The sequence below is a fragment of the Propithecus coquereli genome, unplaced genomic scaffold (assembly GCF_000956105.1).
Source record: "Propithecus coquereli isolate 6110/MARCELLA unplaced genomic scaffold, Pcoq_1.0 Scaffold37, whole genome shotgun sequence".
NCBI classification, from domain to species: domain Eukaryota; kingdom Metazoa; phylum Chordata; class Mammalia; order Primates; family Indriidae; genus Propithecus; species Propithecus coquereli.
Window position 1 is genome coordinate 7,238,224 of NW_012149396.1, and position 11,297 is coordinate 7,249,520.

The 11,297-nt window shown below is 43.6% G+C and overlaps 1 protein-coding gene across 1 annotated transcript in view; it reads left to right on the forward strand.

Annotated features, from left to right (window-relative positions):
• NEDD4L (neural precursor cell expressed, developmentally down-regulated 4-like, E3 ubiquitin protein ligase) overlaps positions 1-11,297 on the forward strand; it is a 323,400-nt gene that overhangs the window by 110,417 nt on the left and 201,686 nt on the right. The gene's annotated exons all lie outside the window — the stretch shown is intronic.

Below are 11,297 nucleotides of genomic sequence, written 5' to 3' on the forward strand. Positions count from 1 at the left end.
ATGTTAAATTTCAGATGTACATCTCCTATGTTGTATATTATTTAATCTTCTAAGAAACATTTTCATAGACTTCATAAAATTATTTAATGTTTATATTTGGGGAGAGGCCTGGAAGATAAGATTTTAAAGACTCTTTTATAAAGAGTGATCCGGAAGGAAGGCTAAGTGAGCTGGAAGGTTTTTCAATGGTAAATAAACCTTTGCTAAGTGCTGTAGGTAGTTATCCAAATCAGGGCCAGCATTTTTTTTTTTTTCCTATAAAGGACCAGATAGTAAATAGCCAAGGTTTTACAGGACTTACGGCTCTGACATAGCACAAAAGCAGCCTTGGGCAGTATGTAAACAAATGGGCATGTCTGTGTGCCAGTGGCCCATGGGCCACCATTTGCCAGCCTCTGACAGTATAAACCGTCGATTCTCTACAACGTATATATTTAGAACTAGGAGTATCAGTATTATTTGGTCATGCTTTCCAGATTAAACTCTCATAGAGCTGCTGGTTGGTCAATGATACACAGTAATTCCGCCAGTATTGACTTTTGGGCTGGGGGAATGGGGTTCCTAGATAGTGTTGTAGCTCTTTTTTTTTTTTCTTTTCAAGGGCAGCATGCTTAAAATATAGCTTATGAAACTTTTAGATATGCACTGTGAATTTTAAGGTCTACAAATGGGTGCAACTGTGTAATGTTTTTGTCTTAGAGAAAATTATTCCCACTGCTTCGCGTATAAATATATGAATAAGAAAGAACAATGAATATATATGCATACGAGCAGATGTAGACACGTAATTTAAAGGAAGGTATGCAATTAAAATATTGCCTGCTTTCCCTACTGAATACTCCTTAGACTTATGACCTTAGTATAAGAAATATTTAATAAGAAATCTACAATGTGTAACTCCCCAGTAAATTATTAAAAGAACTGGCATTCCTACTGTAAAATATCAACACAAGAGATATAAAATATGCCTCGATTGTTAATGAATGTGTGCTAACATTCCTTCTGGCATAAACAGAGGAATGGGTAATAAATATACTTCAAGGGTTGTTTGCATTTTCCTCCTTCCTTGTTGTGGGAACGTTATTGTACTTCCCCTATTGAAGAACTGATTATTGTTTCAAATCACTGTTATTTTTAGATGCTCAAAATTAGGCATTCGTGGTAGGAAAGTAGAGAAGCATTTGAAAGAAACACTCTGTTTCGAGTTTGGGAATGACTGGTTGAGAAATCAAAATGGGCCAATCTTATACTTTATCACAGTTTCTTTTTCTAGTCAGAAAACGATAGTATCGTTTCTGTATTATTTCAAAACTTTCTTATACTGACTTGAATCACTTGGGAGTTCATTGAGAATAGTGACTTTCACTTCGGTGGAGTGATTTTAAACTTTATCTAATGAGTGTCTGCAAAACAAAAATTTGCAAACTCCTTTCTTCCAGGATGGATTACTGGCTCCCCTAGTGTAATTGCATTTTCTCTTGTTATTAAATATATCGTCAGACCATCATGTTCTAGAAATGAGATGAATCACTAGTGAGGCCAGGATCTTTTTTTTGCCCTGATGCAGTGTCTGGGCCTGGAACATCAAAATATCTGAAACTGCTCTTTCTCTGGAAGGATCCGTGTCAGCAGATGGCTTCACCCTCCATCCAGACATCCAAGCTGGGGACCTGGGAGTTGTCCTCGCCTCTCTCATCCCTCCTGCCTCCATGTCTGGTTCAGTGTCTGTGTCTGCCTTGTCCCCTCTGTCCCTCCGCTTATGTACAGAATTCTCTAAAACATAAACAGACGGTCTTTTGCCTGGCTGACACTTCAGCGATTGATCGCACGAGGCCCTTGGTGAAGCCCCGCAGTGCGTCCCTTGCCTTGGGCTTCTCTGAGCAGCCGCGCTCAGTCCTGTGGTTCCCCAGGACCGTGCTGTCCCTCCAGGACCGTGCTGTCCCTCCTTGGTGCCCAGAACCACCACCGTCTTCCTCTTTGCGCAGCTGACCTGTTTCTTGTCCTTTTCTCGGGCCCGTGTTGCTGACGCTCGGCCACCCTGCCTAGGCCACCCCTACCACTAGGCTGAATTTCTTCTTCCTGCTTTTGTGCTGTCCAAGGGATTAATACATGCCCTGATTTTCCTTACCCTATCATTTCATTAATTTTACTGTTTTATTATTTTATTATTCTATAAATAGGTGTCTTTAAGAGCCTCACATTCTTTAAAATATACAGGTTATAAATTTTAATAATATAAAAATTCCCTGTGAGTGAACATCAGATTATTTTTCTTTTCTTCCAACTTTAAAGTTAGCAGAGATGCCTTTATTTTTAAGGGAAGCCTCACCGGGAGGGATCTGTGCCCATGTGGGGCTCATCAGAAGGAAAGGTTTTGTGGAGCGTGTGGAACTAGCAAAGTCTCAAGTGGCTCTTCCTGTGGGTCCCGCTGCGGTGTATTGGGGAGTTACAGCTCCCTCTAGTGGCCATATCGTCAGGTGCATTTTTGTTCTAGACAATAACAATGGTACACAAATATAATAGTCTACCGAATTTTTTTTTTTAAGGACGTTGTTAATTCAAATCTTGTTTGTTTTGGCAGGTATCTAATCATGCTCAAATGGTGACCCTTACACAGAGGAAAGAAGGATTTTACTTTAAGCAATTCCTATTTTTTAAATAGTGGGTTTTAAGATAGACAATACATAGTATTAAACTCCATTTCCCACTTTTTTCTTTTTTTTCCCCCTCTAGTCAAATAATTTCTAAACTTGTAGAATCATCAGAGTAAAATGGCACTCACTAAAAAGGAATAATTAACTGATACTGGGAAGAAATTAAATTCTTCAAATGAGGAGTAGTTTATGTATTCCAATATGTTTTCATAGACAAAATGAATTATAATGCATTTTTAGTTTCAAATTTTTATGGGCCATAACTGGAACACTCTTTCGGATTTCTTTACAAAAGGAATTCCAGACTTACATGCTTCATATAGAAAAATAAATATTGTTATAAACAGTCGCCTATGTCCATGGTAATGTGGGGAACAGGTGTGGATGTCAAAATTATTTATATTTGGCTTCAGAATAAAACATTTTTTTTCCTTTGCATATGGTTCTGTCTGAGGTTGTATGAGTTTTTATTATTGCAGAGACATTAGTGAAGCAACCTGTGACATGGAAAAAACTCAGAAGGGGCTAAAGAGGTCTTTAAAACATTCTTTCCTATTATCATCTCTTCCCTGTAGCTAACTTTGTAATAATGCATGTAGACAGCATTATTTTTCAGTTTGATGATAGTGTCCCTGAAAGAACCATAGCAACAGCATTTTTTAATTTTTTAAAATGCAGGTTTGGGTCTTTCTTTCTGGCATGCTTGAGTTTTGTTTTTTTGATAGAAAAATTCTACTAGGAGCAGAGGAAAGAGCCCGGGGAGTCTTGGTGGAAGAAACGTGGGCAGACTGCCTAAGCGGGTATGTTGCAGCGGCTGGCTTAAAACAGAGTAGAGGGTGCTTAAAACAGAGGACAATGGTGTGGGGAATTTATCCACTCATTTTGCAATAATGTCCTTCCCTTCCTTTGCCGTCTCTAAACGTCTGCAAATGCTGACAAAGACGAAAGCCATGCATGTTTTCAGTGGGACAAAATTGAGGAGGCAGTTAGGGAGAAAAGTGTCAGGGGTGATGTTAAAATAAAGTTTATTTTCTTTTCATTTGCAGACATTAAGATTTATTCTCAGGGCTATTAGGACAATTATTACAGCTCTCTCTGGAGGCCTAGACATTGATACATTTTGATACTTAATTTCCTTTTATCGGAAGATAGTTTGTTCTCATGAGACATTGTTTCCCTGTGACAGCCCGATGGTGTTAAAACGCTATATACATACAAGATCTTATTCATTTTCTTTAGACACCTCCCCCTGACAAAAGCAAACGTCCAGAGCAAGCAGATGAGTGGACGAATGAAAATCGTCAAACAATCTCAGCTGAGACCTTCCTCTTTGCTTGACTTTGTCCTCCGGGGCATTTGTGTGGCTCTGAGGCTTCATCTGCAGAGTAAACTGAATAGAAAGTGTTCCTACTGGGAGGGAAGGGCCAATATTGCTGCTGTGCTTGCGGAGGCTGTAAATACTGTAAGTAAGCAAGGCCTGAAATTGGGTAGAAATAAGAATGTACATATTAAAGAAAATAGTTTGATCGTCCATTGAAGAGAGACCAAGTCTGTCCCCTTCCGCACCCCCCACCCCAAAGAAACAGCGGTGCCAATGAGCAGCAGCACGTCATAGATCCTTTTCCAGTGTGGAAATAAGAAAGGCAGATGTGGGATGTTTTGCTTACTTTGAAATTTACCTATTTAAATAATATTGAAAATGATGCATGTTATTGTGAAAATCTGATCAGACATGGATGAGCCAGGAAACAAAAAGCTCTGCTAGGCTCTCCACCCCCAAGCTTACTTAGCTAGACCCCTTGGCGAATAGCCCCCAACCTTTCTGTGTGTGTGTGCTGGGGGTGGTAAGGATCACATTAGACAGTCTTATTAACATGTTGTTTTTAACTGCACAGTTCACTATGGAACTGTTTCTGGATCATATCATATGTAGATCTGTCTTAGCCTTTTGTGCGGCTGCACAGAGTTCGAGAATGTTCAGAAGCCACCGTGTTAAAGGGCAGCGACGCCGTCCGTTTAGATCCTAAGCTGCCAGGACTTGGCTTGAGCATGTCCTCGTAGTTCGTTTGGTCAGAGGAAGTGACTGCTGCAGCTGGATGTTTACTGTTTGTGCCTTTTTTTTTTTTTTTAGATGTTTTTTGAACCCCTGTAATGTTTTGTGCACTGAGCAAGGCACTGGGCAAGAAGGGGATGTTAGACAGGGTCTCAGCCTGCTCAGGGCTTAAATTCTGCACCCCCTTCATCTCTTAAGTGTCTGGCCAACTACAAAGGAAGCCACTTTGAAAGATACTCCCTCTTCTGCCTTCAACCTGGCTCCCCTGTCGTGGGAGACCTGGCCAGAGCAAGCTTCCTCCCGGTAACCTGGGTTGTCCTGGGAACACATCTTCACATAGAAATCGTGCTCCAGTGAAGGTTGCCTGTACTGTGCCGGCCATCCTTGGTGCAAACATTTGCCCAAGGGCGGCATTTGTGTCGGTTGCCGGTTCTTAGAGTGTTTATTTAGCTGGGCAGTTACGGGCTGCATCAACCCCCCAGCGTGCTCTTGGCTAGGTAGGATGAACACTCTCACCTGAGCTCTGAGCCACAGCTGCCCACCTGCGGGCCCCCTCCTTGGAGAGAGCTTTTGAGTTGTATGTTATTTGGTTGAGTATTTATTTCAAAGCTCTATGTGGTGGTGCTCACGGGCCTGTTACCTACAGCTGACTGTGTCCTGCATTCGTGGGTATCATTTAAGATTGTTTCATCAGATTCCATTTACCCAAGTTTTACTTAGTTTGCTGTAAGTTTGCAAAAAGATTTTTTTAACTTAAAAATTGCAGGTAGAAACATTAATTTTAAATCATTTTTATTTAACTTCTGCTCTCTTTCCTCTTTATAGTCTATTTTATTCATTTCAACTTGTGTTTAAAGAGTTCCAAGCTCATTTATAGGAAAAAAAAAGTTAATTTGCAACCTTAAGGATTTAATATGTTGATAGGAGGGACTTCTAGAAGGAGGGTGTCCTGGTGTCTTGGCAGGTATGTCTGGCTCCAGTGTCACTATTCTCTTAGGAATTGCTCTGTTCGGAAGTCGCGGCTTGTGGGAGGGTCTGAGGTTGTGGGTTTTCCCCCAGCAGCCTGCCCGGTGTGGTTTTGAAGGTGGAGAGAGACCCCGCTGGAGATGCTGCCGGGATCCTCCCAGAGGCCTCCTCGGGTATGGGGCTGGCGGGATGGGTGGTTGGTGGCTCACAGAAGTTTTCCAGAGGAGCTGGACCCATTCTTGAAGTTTCTCAAAAGGATTAGCATGATATAGTTCAGAAATGTTTTTTCACGGAGTCGCGGTTTTGGGGTACAGAAAGATGTTTCAGCCCTGCTCACCTTTCTCCTGAAACACAGACCTTACCCTGAGCGGGAGGGAGCACCAGGCTGTGTTTGTTTACAGTTTAATCAGCACCGGGAATGCCCAGCCTTGGTCATGGCCCTCCTCTCAAGGCTCTTGTATCGCAGGGACAGTGCAAACGTGCAGCTGAACCATGAGCACAAGTTCATGCTAAATGCCACAGGAATGATAGGGAGGCCTTGTGACCAGGCTGTGGGGGTTATATTGTGCCAAACTGTGTGTGGCTTGCTTCCCTGTAAGCTTCTGATACAGAGCTTGGAGTTAGCACTGTTGCTTGAACCAGAGTCCAAAAGGAATGATACCTTTTCCACATCAAATGCTTTAAAGCTGTCAGTGTCCACGCACCTTTGTTTTTAAAAAAGAGGTTTTATCTCAACAACAACCCAGAATTATAGAAGCTATAAATGACCAGACTGATGAATATGTCTTTAAAAACCATAAAGTTTAAAAAAAGACAAATAGGAAAATATCACCAGTTTCTAGCAGAGAAAGAACTACTTTCCTTAATATATAATGAGCTCCTACAAATCAATAAAAAGAACAGTCACCGCTCATCGGAAAATCATTGGAAAATGATCATCAGAGAATACGAATAAACAGTTCAGAGACTATCAGCAATTAAACATACTGAGATACTATTATAATAAAAGAAATAGCAATGAACACTCCAATGAAATGCCATTTTCAAGTACCAAATTGTCAAAAATTAAAATTTTGATAGCAGTCTATGTGGAGAAGGGTGTGAGGAAACAGCTCCTGTTGGTGGATGGTGAGTAAGTTGGGTACAACCTCTAGCCATGTGGGAATGTTTATCAAAATGACAAATGCCTGCACTCTTAGACCCAGCACTCCCGTTTCTGGCAATTTATGTAACAGAGACACACACGTGTGTGCAGTGACCGATACACCAGGACGTGCGTTCCCTGGTTGATGCAATCACAGAGATCAGGAACAACAGGAGCGTCCATTAAACAACAGCTGAATCTGGGCCGTGACGTCAACATCCCGTCTTCCTCTCCCCGCTGCTGGTTTCATTCTCAGCCCGGTTTTCTCCATTGGATGGCAGCCCCAGGCTTCCATCCCAGCAGAGAGAGGCTGGCTCCCGCAGAGTCGAGGGCCTGTGTTTTATTGGGCTGCCCTGAGTCATCCTGATCTCTGAGTAGGAGAATGGGATGTTCTGTAAAATTGGCCTATAGCCAATCATGAATTCATACATTTTTTAAGGAAAAACCCAGCCTGTGTGACTCACATTCCCTCCTATCTTCATTTCCTCTTCACAGCCCAACAGATCTCTCTCCCTCTCCCTCCCACCCCCCGGCATTTTGTAGATGAAGCAGCAGAGGCTGAGATCGTCATTTCGAGACACTGTAGCTTTATGTGGCATAATCGAATCATAATCCCCCATCACTCTTATGACGTGAGAATTATTATTTGCATTTTCCAGATGAGGAAAAACTGGGGATCAGAAAGGTTAAGGAACTTGCTTAAAGTCACAACTGGTCAGTGGCAGAGCTGGAGATGGATTCCGGTTTGTTTGCATAGACTCTATTCTCATCCTCACTGTGCGTGCCCGTCACCTCGGGTGCCGCGGCCTGACGTCCACACATCCTGGTCTGCTCAGTGGCGTTTACAGCTCTCAGCTGATTGGAATGAAGCTGGAGCTGGAAGCCCTGGGCTACACCACCAGTAAATGATGAAGTCCTCACTTGATCATTTCAGTATCCCTAGTGCTCTGCTTCCAGGCAGAGAACTCTTTTATTTTTTTTTTTATTGATACATAATAGCTGTACATATTTTCAGGGTACATGTGATAATTGGATACATTCATATAATGTGGAAAGATCAAATCAGGGTAAGTGGGATATCCGTCACCTTAAATATTTATCTTTTCTTTATGTCAGGAATGTTTGTTACTCTCTTCTAGCAGTGTTGAAATCTACAATGGATATTGTGAGCCACAGTCACCCTACTTGATCTGTCGGACGCTAGGTCTTCTTTCAGAATATCTAACTGTGTATTTGTACACATTAATCAACCCGGGCTGGGAACTCTGGTTCACGCTGTCAGGCCTGTCTTCACGCAAGAAAGTGATCTTTGAAATAAGTAATAGGTGCTTGGAAGGAATTTAAGCAGCAGCCAGTGGACAGGGCCTCTCAGTAAGGAGGACCGGCCGTGGAGCCTGGTGCACCGAGGGTCGCTGAAAGGACTTATTTAGTCTCTGTGGCTGAAGGTCTTCCCTGGCCAGCAGTTGTCTGTTTCACCCGAGGTGGCTCTGGAGGGACCTGGGGGACCCAGAGGAACTTTGTGACAAACTGACATTTATCTTAATCTTCTGGTCATTGGCTTTCTGCGCTCGTTGCCCACAGGGTTGCTAAACCAGGCAGGTGGGCGACTGGAGGAGAGGGAGAGAAGGGCACCTTCTGGAAGGAAAACCAGCAGGTGCCCAAGGGGTGGGGACTGGGGAAGAGGGATTAGGAAGGGGAAAAAAATCTTCAGGTTCTTCTAAATCAGAGGAGCAATAAAACGGAAATTTAAATTTAAAAAACTATGGGATTAGGATTTAAATCCAGTAAGTTTCATTACATAAACCCCCCCTTTTTTTTTTGAGAGAGAGTCTCACTCTCTTGCCTGGGCTAGAGTGCCGTGGCGTCGGCCTAGCTTACAGCAACCTCAAACTCCTCAAACTCAGGTGATCCTCCTGCCTCAGCCTCCCGGGTAGCTGGGACTATAGGCACGCGCCACCATGCCCGGCTAATTTTTTCTATTTTTAGTTGTTTGGCCAATTTCTTTTCTATTTTTGGTAGAGACGGGGTCTCACTCTTGCTCAGGCTGGTCTCGAACTCCTGAGCTCAAACAATCCGCCCGCCTCAGCCTCCCAGAGTGCTAGGATTACAGGCATGAGCCACCGCGCCCGGCCCATAAACCTTTGACTAAATATTTTCCATAGTAGATAAAAGTAGGAAAAATAGGACTACTTTTGTTTTCCTTCTCTTTACGTGTATTACTGAGATTTTTTGTGTTCTTAGTCCATTTTAGGATTGATTATGAAAATCAAATTACCAGACACTGGAAATAGAAAATATAAAATTAGTAATATTCAAAGATGGTTAAATGCTTCATTTCCTTTTCTCATGAAAAAAGCAGCAGACAGAATTTATATTCTGAAAGCAAATACGGAAATCACATTAAAAATCAGAAAATCCTCACCACAGTCCCCCATGTGGGTTTCATTTATCTTGGTCTGAGTTTGAGGCAGAGAGAATTTGAATATGCTGCTAGCTCAGGGCAGCTAAGTTCCTTCTTTCTAAAGAATCGGGTATACGAGTGAGGCTTATTTGATCTCGTTTGCGTTTTTTCCGCTTTGCTTCCATTGAATCCAGAGAGAGCTTCAAGGTAGGGACTTCAAATGTATTTTGAGAGCTAAAAGGAGGGAGTTCGCAGATACACAGGCCGGTGTTCGAGTGAAGTACATGGAGGCAAAGAGGCTCTTCGGGAGTTGTGTGGTCTGAGGCCTCAGCGTTCAGCCATCGTCCACTGAGACTAGGACCTGTGTGTGACATGCAGGCCAACCCATGGGACTGTCCTCCAGCACATTATTTTCTCCTCTTATCAGACAGGCCTTCACTTGCCTACTGGAAAACAAATAAATAAGAGTCAAAACGTGCATACAGAACTTTGGAGCATAGAGACCCCAGCGCCGGTGGTTCTCAAGCCTGGGTCCCTGTTAGAATCACCCGGGGAGCTTCAGAAATAGATTGCTGCCGGAAGTGACTCTGGAGATTGTGACTCAGTTGGCCCGAGTGAGACGTGGGTGGCCAGTCAGGGAGCACTGGGCGAGTCCAGCTTTGCAGGCTGGGAAACTGAAACAGAGGCTGTCTGTCACCTCAGGGACCCAAAGTAGCAGGTGGAGACAGGACTAGACGTGGGCCACCTCACCGAGGCTGGGCTTGTGTTCCAGTGTGCCATGGGGCACCTCGAATTTGAATCTTGTCCCGGCACCTCTCAAGTTCTCTGTTGTTCTGGTCTCATAGTCTCTGCTCTTGACCTTGCAAATGACAGCACATTGGCGAGCAGAGCTCTGCACCCCCCTACCTGCCTCTGACGTTATTTTTGAATAGTGGAATTTGAGCAAATGCATATTTGTGCCTGCATTATGGAGAAGACTGTCTCTTTTCACAAGTCATCTGTAGTTATTAGTCTTGCAAGTGGGGCAGTTTATTGTCTTTCTGGCGAAAGCAGTTGCACGGCCCGATATTCTTCTAGTCTTTCTGTGTGGCAGAGATAGAAGTGGGGAGTTATTTCCCAGCTCCTATTCAGCGGCTGCTTTCCTGAATCAGAAACCCAGCCTTGACCTTCTCTCCCAGGCTGCTTTGTCATGAGCAGGACTCTGAACAAAGACCTTCCCTTCACCTGCCCAGGGCGCCCTCTCTGTGGGCTTTGCACCCCCTAACTGCTTGGAAAGCCTTTATCCTCATCTGATATTTGGTGAACAGCTGACACCTCCTGGGAATCTTTAAAATTGTTCTCTGAAGAAACCATTCTGCCTCAAGTGCCTATTTTTAGACTTTATAAAGCCCACGTCAAATTGTTGCTGCCTTTCCCTCTGTCTGCTAAGCCTGCTGGTTGAAAGGCAGCAACAGGGTCTTTTGTCTTTAAAAGTTCAGCCCCATCTGGTTCATTCCACAGCCTCGAATGCTCTGGGGTATATCTCTTCCCTCATTCTGACCAAAATCAAAACCCAAACCACAAGCAGTAACCTTTACACCACAGGAGTTGAAATAATACAACCGAGGGAAGAAAATCACTTCCAAACAATGAACCTAGAGTATAGATTGCTGTGTCTTAAAACTCTTGATTTGCTGTGGTCATATTTAACCTGTTCAACTACAATGGTTTGAGCTTCGGGCTCTGCAGGGGGCCATCCAGGTTCAGGACAAGTACGTCGGATGGTGACAGGCTGAAGGGGCTAGCAGCTGTCACGTTCAATGATGAACTGTAGACAACAGAATTCAGGTGTTCCAGTGGGGCCTTGAGCACAGCCTGCTCAGCCCGGGGTGAGCCCCTCTTTGGCCGATGGTTTTGGCTTTTGTTTCATTGCATGAGCCCTTTCGTTGTCACTATCAGGCAACTTGTGTGACTTTAAAGGTGGTGAGAATTCACAGCAAAACCCACGACCCAGGGCGGTGCTAGGAGCAGCTGTACCCCGGCACGACTTGATCTTTCTCCTTCTCCTCCACTTCCCACTTTTCTAGAGTCCTGCCTTCA